The sequence below is a fragment of the Myotis brandtii genome, unplaced genomic scaffold, assembly GCF_000412655.1.
Source record: "Myotis brandtii unplaced genomic scaffold, ASM41265v1 scaffold735, whole genome shotgun sequence".
Taxonomy (NCBI): domain Eukaryota; kingdom Metazoa; phylum Chordata; class Mammalia; order Chiroptera; family Vespertilionidae; genus Myotis; species Myotis brandtii.
In genome coordinates, this window is record NW_005370916.1 from 1363935 (window position 1) to 1376100 (window position 12166).

The window sequence follows — 12166 nt, forward strand, 5'->3', positions numbered from 1 at the left end:
TGGATCAGGGTGGGGGTCCCGCTTGGGTCCCTGGCCAGCCTGGATGACGGGCTGATGGCTGTTTGCAGCTGGTCACACCCCCTTCAGGGTGGGGGTCCCCACTGGGTTGCCTGGCCAGCCTGGGTGAGGGGCTGAGGGCCGTTTTCAGGCTGGCGGGCAACTGAAGCTCCAAGCCTCTTTTTTTTTTTTTTTTTTTTTTTGGGATTTTTTTACCTTCTATAGCTGTCACTAGAGCTGAGAGCCGGCTCCAGCTCTGAGGCCGTTGCCAGCTGAAAGCAGGTATCTGGGGTTTGTTTAGCTTCTATAATTGCAACATTGTTGCTTAGACTGGAGCTCAGAGCTGGGCCGCAGCAGGCAGGGAACCTTGGCTTCCTCCATCGCTGGAGCAAGCAAGCCTCATGTTCACTTCAGCTGCGTGGCTGCCGGCCGCCATCTTTGTTGGCAGTTAATTTGCATATCCTGCTGATTAGCCAATGGTAAGCGTAGCGGAGGTATGGTTAATTACCATGTTTGTCTATTATTAGATAGGATTACATATTAGCAATAACATATGCATTAAAAACTATGATTGAATCAACTAGGAAATAAGTAATAGAAATTCTACCTATATGTGTGAGGTATAAGAGAAACTTCGAAGAACTTCTATGACTGCATTGGTGATAAGATACATTTTTTACAACTTTGTCGATATATGTCACATATAATTCATTCATTCAAAGTTTTAGTACATCCATAGAATTGTGCAACCATCTCCACAATCAATTTTCGAACATTGGCATCATCCTCAGAAGATAACCCACACACATTTAGCAGTCCCTTCCCATTTTCTTCCAACCTCTTCCAGTCCTAGGAACTGTTTTCTGCCTCTATAGATTTGCCTGTTCTGGACATTTCATATCAATGGAATCATATGTGGTCTTTCATGACTGCTTCTTTTACTTGCATATTATCAGGGTTCATCCATGCTTAGCATTTATCAGTACTTTATTTTTTATTGCCAAATAACATTCTATTGTAGGTATATATCATTTTATCATTTTATCAGTTGATGGATATCTGGGTTGTTTTCATTTTGAATAATGCTCCTACAAACATTCATGTACAAGTTTTGGGTGGACATAGAATGTGGTAAACTGAGACAGGAGGAGAAATGAGGTAGAAAGTAATGAAAGTATCCTAGATTCCTCATCTTTCATTGGGAGTTATTGGTATTATCTAATGTTAAGAACTTAAGAAATTGTGGTATATAATAACAGTGGTAAACAATAAAAGCACTATAAATAGAAACTATTAAAAGCAGTTGTCTACTGACATTTTACTTTGCATTTTATGTACTTCTCTTCAGTTTGACTTTTCTTTTTTCTATTATGTTTTTAAAATGTGCATGTATTGCCTGGCTGCCCGGCTGGCATGGCTCAGTGGTTGACCATCGACCTATGAACCAGGAGGTCATGGTTCCATTCCTGATCAGGGCACATGCCTGGGTTGCGGGCTCGATCCCCAGTGTAGGGCGTGCAGCAGGCAGCCGATCAATGATTCTCTCTCATCACTAATGTTTCTCTCTCTCTCTCTCTCTCTCTCTCTCTCTGAAATCAGTAAAATACACACACACACACACACACACACACACACACACACACATGCCTAAGCAACTGTTCAATTGGTAGCTATGATGCGCACTGACCACCAGGGGGCCGATGCTCAATGCATAGGCATGGAAACATGGAACAGACTGATGAATCTCAGAGGGAAGTGGGGAGGAGGGAGGGCAGGAAGAGATTAACCAAAGATCTTATATGCATACTAGAGGCCAGGGTCCCTCGGCCTGGCCGGCAGAGACCGGGCAGAAACCAGCAGTCCCACATCCTCCGAGGGGTCCTGGATTACAAGAGGGTGCAGGCCAGGCCAAGGGACCCCACCGGTGCACGAATCCGTGCACTGGGCCTCTAGTGTTTAAAATAAAATAAAATGTGCATGCATTACTTTAGTTTTCATGTCTGGATTTCAGAAAAAAAAACTTTTAGATCTAGGGTTAGCATTAGATATTTATAAAATTTCTTTATCCCTTGGTGTCCAGATATTAGGATAAATCTAGTATCTTGAGCCAGCATGTTCTTGATGCTGACATTACAAACAAACATGACAGTAAAACCAAGTCCCTTTGATGGAGAGTAGAAAAAGAGCTTCTCTACCAGTTGATCTAAAAACTAGTGATTTTTCAAATGGCAGAGAACAAAAAGGCCAATGAATGAGGCCCAAAATTATGCTTGCCAAGATGGTTAATACAGAAACAAAGTCATTCCAGTCTAAGGGCCTCTTCCAAAGCCAAGTGGCTTAGTTTAAGTGATAATCTAAGCATTAAGCTATGTACCTGAGAAATTGTGTAACTTGAAATAAAACCACCTAGGGCAGTGGTCAGCAAACTGCGGCTCGTGAGCCACATGCGGCTCTTTGGCCCCTTGAGTGTGGCTCTTCCACAAAATACCGACTTCTGCGCATGGGCCACAAAGTTTCAATCACACTGTACGTGCGCACCCGCACGTGGTATTTTGTGGAAGAGCCATACTCAAGGGGCCAAAGAGCCGCATGTGGCTCGAGAGCCGCAGTTTGCCGACCACTCACCTAGGGAATGTCCACTGTAACATGGCTAACTGACAAGGTAGCAGTTAACTCTACTTTCATAGTGTCCCCATCATAAATTCTGTTTAACTAAGGCTGCTTCCAGAATCAGAATTAAGCACACATTCATGCAAATAGAGAGCACAGAACAGAAATGTAAGTTGCCCAAATTGCATAGCTTAAATAAGATGGTGACAAAACCCTCCAAGAAGGCTGAGATGGACCTACACCCTCATACAAAATGCCCCAGGCCAGAAGGGAGAGTGTGGAGTCAAACGGGGCCTTCCTCAGAGGACTGTCTCCACTGAAGAGGAAAATCTTCCCCAGAAAACCCTAGCCAACTTCCCCCTACATCTCATTTGGCCAGAACTGGGTCAGATGCCCACTAGAATGAAAACTGGGGAAGCTATAGATTTGTCATAGTGTACATCCTGGGGCCTGCACACTGCCATTAAAAAAATGAGGACATCTGGGGCAGCATAGAAGATGGAATACTATTAAATTAGAAACCAACTGTGTTTACTATTTACTTAAATTAAATAACTATTAATTTAACCAAAATGGGTTAAAATTTAAATTAGGAGGTTGGGTGGTAGAAGTGTATATATATATATATATTGGGAGAAGGGTGTATCCTCCTCTTCCAAAGTAGAAAACTAACTGTTAATAAAAAAACAAACAAACAAACAAAAAAACACAATTGGAGAAATAGCATTAAATCCTTTATTCAGAAATCCAGAGTAAACACCAGAAGAAACAGCTAACAGTTTAAAATGGTTTCTCTGGGGAGTGGAAATGGACATTAGAGGGGATGGGGCATGATGCTGCTCTATGTTATTAGCCTAATAATACAAACCTTACTTTCATAGGTATAAAAAATAAATGTAAAAGAAAAATAAAAGGGTGAAAGCATGAATTTTGAAGACATTATGCTAACTCAAACAAGTCAGTCACAAAAGGACAATTATTAAATGACTATTTATATAAATTACAAAGAGTAGTCAAATTCATAGAAACAGGTAACAGAATCGTGGTTGCCAGGGGCTGAGAGTGGGTGGACAATGGGAAGTTATTATTTAATGGGTATGAAGTTTCTGTTTGGGAAGCTGAAAAAGTCCTGGAGATGTATGGTGGAGATTATTGCAAAACAATGTGAATATACTCAATGCCATGGAATTGTACACTTAAAAATGGTTAAAATGGTAAATTTTATGTTATGTATATTCCAACACTATAAAAAATAAACTTGATTTCAGACTTCTAGCTTCCAAATATGTGAGAATAAATTTCCACTGTTTAAAGCCTACCCCTCTGCCCCACAAAAAATTTTAAGATCAAGAGACAGCGTAAAAAAACAGCAACAACAAAAACCCCACAAGGAAATGAAAAACAAACAAACAAACCAAGGTGACTCCAAAGTACTTGTAAATATAAACATACACACAACAGACTGGCACTGCTAAGGCGGCCAAGGCCATGAGGAAGGACGGTATCCTTCAAAACTAGAAACTGAATTAAAAAGAAACAAAGCACTTGTCAAGTAACCCTAGTATTCCATTAGGAATTCTCAACAATTCTCCATCTGTGCCTCATGTAAGGGCCCACCAAGAGATCAGAAATAAAGATGAACAGGCAGCAAAGTGCTTCTAATGAAAGGAATTCGGCCTCCCCTAACCCCCAATAAGGGAAAATCAGAAGTGAAAATACAGAAAGGACTTATAAAGAAAGTTGTTTTCTCTGCTTTTCATTCCTTCAACTTGGGAGGGTGATAAAAGCCTGTGTTTGACTGACTAAAGCACATTTCTGAACAAACTTCAGTTTTAAACATCTGTTCTTCATGGAGGCTCTGGAGGAAAAAGACTCTTAAAAGCTCTATGCCAGATAACGCAGAGGAAACTAAAAGCTGCCTAATTCAGTATCCTCCAGGGAGGCTGATGGTGGCCAGCCCACTTCAGTGTGTGCAACCATGAAATTCCTAACGTGCTAATAAAACCAAGAAAGGGACAATTTTTACATCAACAAAAGAACAACGGGAGACTCAGGATCTCTTCAGTGTGTGCAATGAAATTATTCCCAACGTGCTAAAACCAAGAAAGGGACAATTTTTACATCAACAAAAGAACAACGGGAGACTCAGGATCTACTAACTTAGTGTACAACCAAAATTATTGTGGCAAATGGAAAACATCCACGGTTTCTGTAAAGCCAATCCTACTGTCTTTTGATTAACTCCAAGTCTCAATAACTTCCCGGAGCAAAGATTTCGAAGATATTAAGGTTGAAGGATGGCTCCCTGCCCAATCACTTAGGACACTGCCATAACAGAACACAGCACCTCGGCCGAAAGGGAAGTTGACAATGACTATGCTCCTATTCAGAAGGTCCAGTGTTAAAAGAGGCCTTAGAGAGCATCTGCATGCAGGAAGCCTATTATTTTACAGGTGAAGAAACTAATATCCAGAGAAGTTAAAAGTACTTGTGGAGATCACAGTGACAGAGGAGTTTGGAAATCAATATAAATAAGTGAGGTCCTCTAAGCAAGTATGGCTTGGTTCTCTTGAGTCTTGGCTGCAAAAAATGAATAGAAACAAATAATCTTTTCAGCTAGAACCAGGTCCAAAATGGTGTATGAACCACAAATTAATCTTAAATGTCATCTGATTTTAAGTCTATCTAGCCCTGACCATCAGAAAATCTGGGTCAAAATAAAGTATATCAAAGTGTGTCCACTTCTGTTTAGGCTTGAACGTTCATCTTGAAATAAATTTTCTCTACAAAAAATGCCAGGCCCTAACTGCAGGAAATGCTGGTTGGGATCCAACTGAAATCTGGATCCATTCTAGATTTCACAGATGTTGTGGCTCAGCCTGTCTGTAATGCTAATAACTAATGAAGGATCACTGCTATTGGTATGGGGAGAGTACTCAGATTCAAGTCTGGCTTTCACTCCAACAATGTGCTTTCCTCCCAAGTTCACTCCTCTTAGGCACATCTTATTAAAAATAAAAAAAAAACCAGCCCGGCCAGTGTGGCTCAGTGGTTGAACATCAACCTATGAACCAGGAAGTCACGGGTTCGATTCCTGTCAGGGCACATGCCTGGGTTGCAAGCTCAATCCCCAGTAGGGGGCATGCTGGAGGCAGCCAAACGATTCTCTCTCTACCTCTCCCTTTCTCTCTGTGAAATCAACAAAACCATATTTTTAAAAAAATTGAAAATGATAACCTAGGCTTCATCTATTCAGTAAGTTGAATGACTGAAAGTCTCAACGGACTTTTGTCCTAGTATAAATGGAGCAACAAAAATCTTTTAAATATTAATTTGTTCTTCTGAAGTCCTGAAAAAGTTCTGCCATTTTTACCAAGCAACTATTCTCCTGCTCGGGCTCCCTTCTTCTCCAACCAGCTGAACTAGCTTGTGTCTGTAAGCCATGCAATACCCCCTACTACAAAATTGTCCCTAAGACTCCAGTCCTCAAAGTCTTTGCTAAATAACCCCTGGGAGAGCTAGTTTTCAGATTTGTCCCTTTTCATCCTTCCTATTAGACACTCCACGTTGCACAGGTCTGTCCTGCACGCTGCAACCCCAACTTGTAAGAGCCCTGTCTTCTCTTGCCAGAATGCACCTGGCTTAAAGCACTGCTGAGTACCTTCAGGATGAGGACTTGCTTACTCCTTTCTCCAGGCTCAGAATTCAGTTTCTCATCAGCAAAAATGCACCCAACATAAAAAAATAAAGTACATCTTTAATATATCCTTTGGCTACTGATGAATATGAGACTAAAGCTGACTTTCCTATGGAGTGGCAACACATGTTAAATTGTGTTACTCTGAGATAAGTAAATGCCATCTTCCTTGAATACAAGGCAAAATGATTGACACCTTTCATTGTATTTTTCATGCACTTCTCACGTGTAATAATGAAAGCCCTTTCGTAAATTAACAAAAGCTAGAGAACCAGAGCTCATTTGTTTGTTCAGAAGTTTTTGGCCTAGAATAAACTCAGCCCAAGGTCACTGAATTAGAAATTTTACAACAGTCATAAACTGCCCTTCCTTCCCCATATCTACACACACAGCTCTATTCCTCGCTCCTAAGAAACCAGATTAAAACTCAGGACTCCCCCAAAGTTCTCTTATTTTATTAACAATCTGAACAGATTCTTTCCCCTTCTTTCCGCCTTCTCCTTGGTTTACTGACCCTTCCAATGGCCTTCAGGTAATTCTGGCCCAGTGAACCAATAACAACTCTGGCAGAGAGAAAGAGTAAAGGCATGAACAAGATTTCAGGCCATCATAGTTAGTTCCTCTCTGGTGCTCTTGTTATGGCAACAGCATATTTTTCCACAGCTGATGAGGCTGTTATGCAGGGAAAAAAGGCAGAAAGAAAGGCTAAAAGAAGTGTCTATATTTCTGCTCATTTCCCAGAGCACAAGCCTCCCTGAAGGAGACAGTTCAGAATTTATAAAAGGAATAAGGTAGCAGAAAAAAATCGCATTAGCTAGCATTCCAGAGGTAGAAAAGTTTCTTTAAATGCCTGAAAACTTCCTTTTTCAGCAAAATAAGCATCTTATGATAGGAGAAAACTGGGATAGGGATAGGACACTAAATTTGAGGCTACTCACTGCCATTAATTAGCAGTATGGCACTCACTAACAAGTTACTTAAATTTCTCAGGGCCTCAGTTTCTCTCAGCTAACCAGTGTTGTGAGAGTGAAGCTAAATAATAACTTTACCTTCCATTGAGGATAGAAGTAGCTTCTCAAAGAACCAAAATAAAATAAAATCCAAGGGCATTTTTTCTTTTAATTTATTCAACAAAAATTGTTCTCTTCCCTAATAATGAAAAAGCAACATGAGAAATCTAAGAGATTACAGCAAGTGTGTTTTCACCCACCTCTCATTTCTCAACTGCAGGAAGGCAATTTTGAGAAACCAATGAGTAAAGAACTCAAGAGGGGAGAGATGGAGATAGTTAAGGTCACTATGTTGTGAAAGTCCCTGCCCAGTCTGATCATTAGGGCATCCAACACCGTTATCCTGGAATGCTCTGATATGTATATGTCTCCAAGTCTGAGACAGGAAATGCTAATCCCCTTCCTTCCCAGTAAATAGACTTCCAGGACAAGCCTACTGACGCTAATTTTTCTACATGTTTTCAAGTCTGAAATATATGTTAGCACTTAACTCTGTACAAGTATTTAGTTCTAGAACTAAAAACCATTTCCATCCTCAATACCCACCAAGATTTTAAGACCATTCAGCCTGGCCAGTGTGGCTCAGTTGGTGGGAGCTGTGTCTTGTGCACTGAAAGGTCACGGGTTCCATTCAGGTCAGGGCACATACCCAGGATGGCATAAGGGAGGCAGCTGATCGATGTAAAACATTGATGTGTCTGTCTCTCTCTCTCACTCTTTCCCTTCCTCTCTATAAAATCAACAAAAACATATCCTTGGATGAGGATTAAAAAAAATATTTTAACACTATGCAGAGCAAGAATTGCCTTTCCTACGTTTGTCTGTAGTCCTCCTTTGTGCAAAGCACTGCACTGGGCCCACAAAACTCACCTCCAAGATACCTAACCACATTAATTCAGGTGTCTGGAGGAGACCAAAAAACAACAGTCTTACCCTGGTTCTGGGAAATAAAATTACATGGGGGGGGGGGGGGGGGGAAAGGAGGAATGAAAGGTATGGGGAGAGTACTCAGATTCAAGTCTGGCTTTCACTCCAACAATGTGCTTTCCTCCCAAGTTCACTCCTCTTAGGCACATCTTATTAAAAATAAAAAAAAAACCAGCCCGGCCAGTGTGGCTCAGTGGTTGAACATCAACCTATGAACCAGGAAGTCACGGGTTCGATTCCTGTCAGGGCACATGCCTGGGTTGCAAGCTCAATCCCCAGTAGGGGGCATGCTGGAGGCAGCCAAACGATTCTCTCTCTACCTCTCCCTTTCTCTCTGTGAAATCAACAAAACCATATTTTTAAAAAAATTGAAAATGATAACCTAGGCTTCATCTATTCAGTAAGTTGAATGACTGAAAGTCTCAACGGACTTTTGTCCTAGTATAAATGGAGCAACAAAAATCTTTTAAATATTAATTTGTTCTTCTGAAGTCCTGAAAAAGTTCTGCCATTTTTACCAAGCAACTATTCTCCTGCTCGGGCTCCCTTCTTCTCCAACCAGCTGAACTAGCTTGTGTCTGTAAGCCATGCAATACCCCCTACTACAAAATTGTCCCTAAGACTCCAGTCCTCAAAGTCTTTGCTAAATAACCCCTGGGAGAGCTAGTTTTCAGATTTGTCCCTTTTCATCCTTCCTATTAGACACTCCACGTTGCACAGGTCTGTCCTGCACGCTGCAACCCCAACTTGTAAGAGCCCTGTCTTCTCTTGCCAGAATGCACCTGGCTTAAAGCACTGCTGAGTACCTTCAGGATGAGGACTTGCTTACTCCTTTCTCCAGGCTCAGAATTCAGTTTCTCATCAGCAAAAATGCACCCAACATAAAAAAATAAAGTACATCTTTAATATATCCTTTGGCTACTGATGAATATGAGACTAAAGCTGACTTTCCTATGGAGTGGCAACACATGTTAAATTGTGTTACTCTGAGATAAGTAAATGCCATCTTCCTTGAATACAAGGCAAAATGATTGACACCTTTCATTGTATTTTTCATGCACTTCTCACGTGTAATAATGAAAGCCCTTTCGTAAATTAACAAAAGCTAGAGAACCAGAGCTCATTTGTTTGTTCAGAAGTTTTTGGCCTAGAATAAACTCAGCCCAAGGTCACTGAATTAGAAATTTTACAACAGTCATAAACTGCCCTTCCTTCCCCATATCTACACACACAGCTCTATTCCTCGCTCCTAAGAAACCAGATTAAAACTCAGGACTCCCCCAAAGTTCTCTTATTTTATTAACAATCTGAACAGATTCTTTCCCCTTCTTTCCGCCTTCTCCTTGGTTTACTGACCCTTCCAATGGCCTTCAGGTAATTCTGGCCCAGTGAACCAATAACAACTCTGGCAGAGAGAAAGAGTAAAGGCATGAACAAGATTTCAGGCCATCATAGTTAGTTCCTCTCTGGTGCTCTTGTTATGGCAACAGCATATTTTTCCACAGCTGATGAGGCTGTTATGCAGGGAAAAAAGGCAGAAAGAAAGGCTAAAAGAAGTGTCTATATTTCTGCTCATTTCCCAGAGCACAAGCCTCCCTGAAGGAGACAGTTCAGAATTTATAAAAGGAATAAGGTAGCAGAAAAAAATCGCATTAGCTAGCATTCCAGAGGTAGAAAAGTTTCTTTAAATGCCTGAAAACTTCCTTTTTCAGCAAAATAAGCATCTTATGATAGGAGAAAACTGGGATAGGGATAGGACACTAAATTTGAGGCTACTCACTGCCATTAATTAGCAGTATGGCACTCACTAACAAGTTACTTAAATTTCTCAGGGCCTCAGTTTCTCTCAGCTAACCAGTGTTGTGAGAGTGAAGCTAAATAATAACTTTACCTTCCATTGAGGATAGAAGTAGCTTCTCAAAGAACCAAAATAAAATAAAATCCAAGGGCATTTTTTCTTTTAATTTATTCAACAAAAATTGTTCTCTTCCCTAATAATGAAAAAGCAACATGAGAAATCTAAGAGATTACAGCAAGTGTGTTTTCACCCACCTCTCATTTCTCAACTGCAGGAAGGCAATTTTGAGAAACCAATGAGTAAAGAACTCAAGAGGGGAGAGATGGAGATAGTTAAGGTCACTATGTTGTGAAAGTCCCTGCCCAGTCTGATCATTAGGGCATCCAACACCGTTATCCTGGAATGCTCTGATATGTATATGTCTCCAAGTCTGAGACAGGAAATGCTAATCCCCTTCCTTCCCAGTAAATAGACTTCCAGGACAAGCCTACTGACGCTAATTTTTCTACATGTTTTCAAGTCTGAAATATATGTTAGCACTTAACTCTGTACAAGTATTTAGTTCTAGAACTAAAAACCATTTCCATCCTCAATACCCACCAAGATTTTAAGACCATTCAGCCTGGCCAGTGTGGCTCAGTTGGTGGGAGCTGTGTCTTGTGCACTGAAAGGTCACGGGTTCCATTCAGGTCAGGGCACATACCCAGGATGGCATAAGGGAGGCAGCTGATCGATGTAAAACATTGATGTGTCTGTCTCTCTCTCTCACTCTTTCCCTTCCTCTCTATAAAATCAACAAAAACATATCCTTGGATGAGGATTAAAAAAAATATTTTAACACTATGCAGAGCAAGAATTGCCTTTCCTACGTTTGTCTGTAGTCCTCCTTTGTGCAAAGCACTGCACTGGGCCCACAAAACTCACCTCCAAGATACCTAACCACATTAATTCAGGTGTCTGGAGGAGACCAAAAAACAACAGTCTTACCCTGGTTCTGGGAAATAAAATTACATGGGGGGGGGGGGGGGGGGGGAATAGAGGAATGTAATGAAATGAACGAACCATGAGGGCAGAAAATTTCCAAAGGGGAAATTAAATCAATAAGTATTAAACATCTCAACTGCACTGCATTAACTGCTATAAGATAGTGACTAAATCCAATCACAACAGTGCTATATCCTCTAAACACATTATGTAAATCTTCGTGTTAAAAATCCAAAGATCGCGATGTGTTCTACCAATGAATACAGGCTTAATATAATAGATGAGCTAACATGACAAGTATTTAAATCTGGAAAACAAACAACAACAACTGTGTGTGTAGAGACTATCTGGAGACAGGTTCAATGATATTTGAGAAAGTGTGTTGGGTAAATGAATCAGTATTCTTGGCAGAATCTTCCCAAGCATTTTAGGAACTAATCCAAACTACTAGACTGGATTCTATCTTTAAAGCAAAGCCTAAAGACCATGCCCTTATTTTAAAAGCATGGTAGCTTGGCTCTTTGAAATATGCCAAAAGGGCGACCCTCTGTGCCTTTCCCTCAGGGGAATAATGATTACTACATCAGTGATTTTTCAACGGGTGTGCCACAAGAATTTTAAAAACATGCAATACCTGACTAGTCAGGGGCGCTGACCTCTTTTCCCTTAGATTGTCAAATAAAAATGACGACAGCCATCCGGTGTGCATGAATCAAAATTACATCTATTTTTGTCAGATCCGAAAAAAATATTTTTTGGTATACTGCAGATTTTAGTAATTAGGTTATGTGTGCCATGAGCTGAAGCAGAGGCATTTACTGACCCCACAGAATTCTCTACGTTATCAATTCCTTTCCATCACCTCAGAAAACAATATCCCATTCCTTAAAAGCTGTCAGTTCAAGTTTCAGACGACACTGTTTGGAGCAGATTCTGCTCCACCAAAATCTTTCACAATTAAAAAGTGAGGTCTCAACATGTTCAGGGGCTGGCCTTAAACTGATCAGGTCAGGAAGGAGGTTTCTCCAATGAGCTAAGGCCACCTCGCTAAGAAACTCCACTGCTCTGCAGTTAAAACTTCCTTAAACTCAGCTCTCCACGCATGAACTTCTCTGGCCCAGGTCATTTTAAAGTCTTCCGAGC

At 40.8% G+C, this 12166-nt stretch overlaps 1 long non-coding RNA gene across 1 annotated transcript in view; it reads right to left on the minus strand.

The window, feature by feature from the left end:
- Positions 1-4031: 4031 nt before the first annotated feature.
- Positions 4032-12166, minus strand: part of LOC106724145 — a 24555-nt gene continuing 16420 nt past the window's right edge. The window contains exon 3 of the long non-coding RNA XR_001359898.1: positions 4032-4465. This is a non-coding gene — a long non-coding RNA (uncharacterized LOC106724145). The remainder of the gene's footprint in view (positions 4466-12166) is intronic.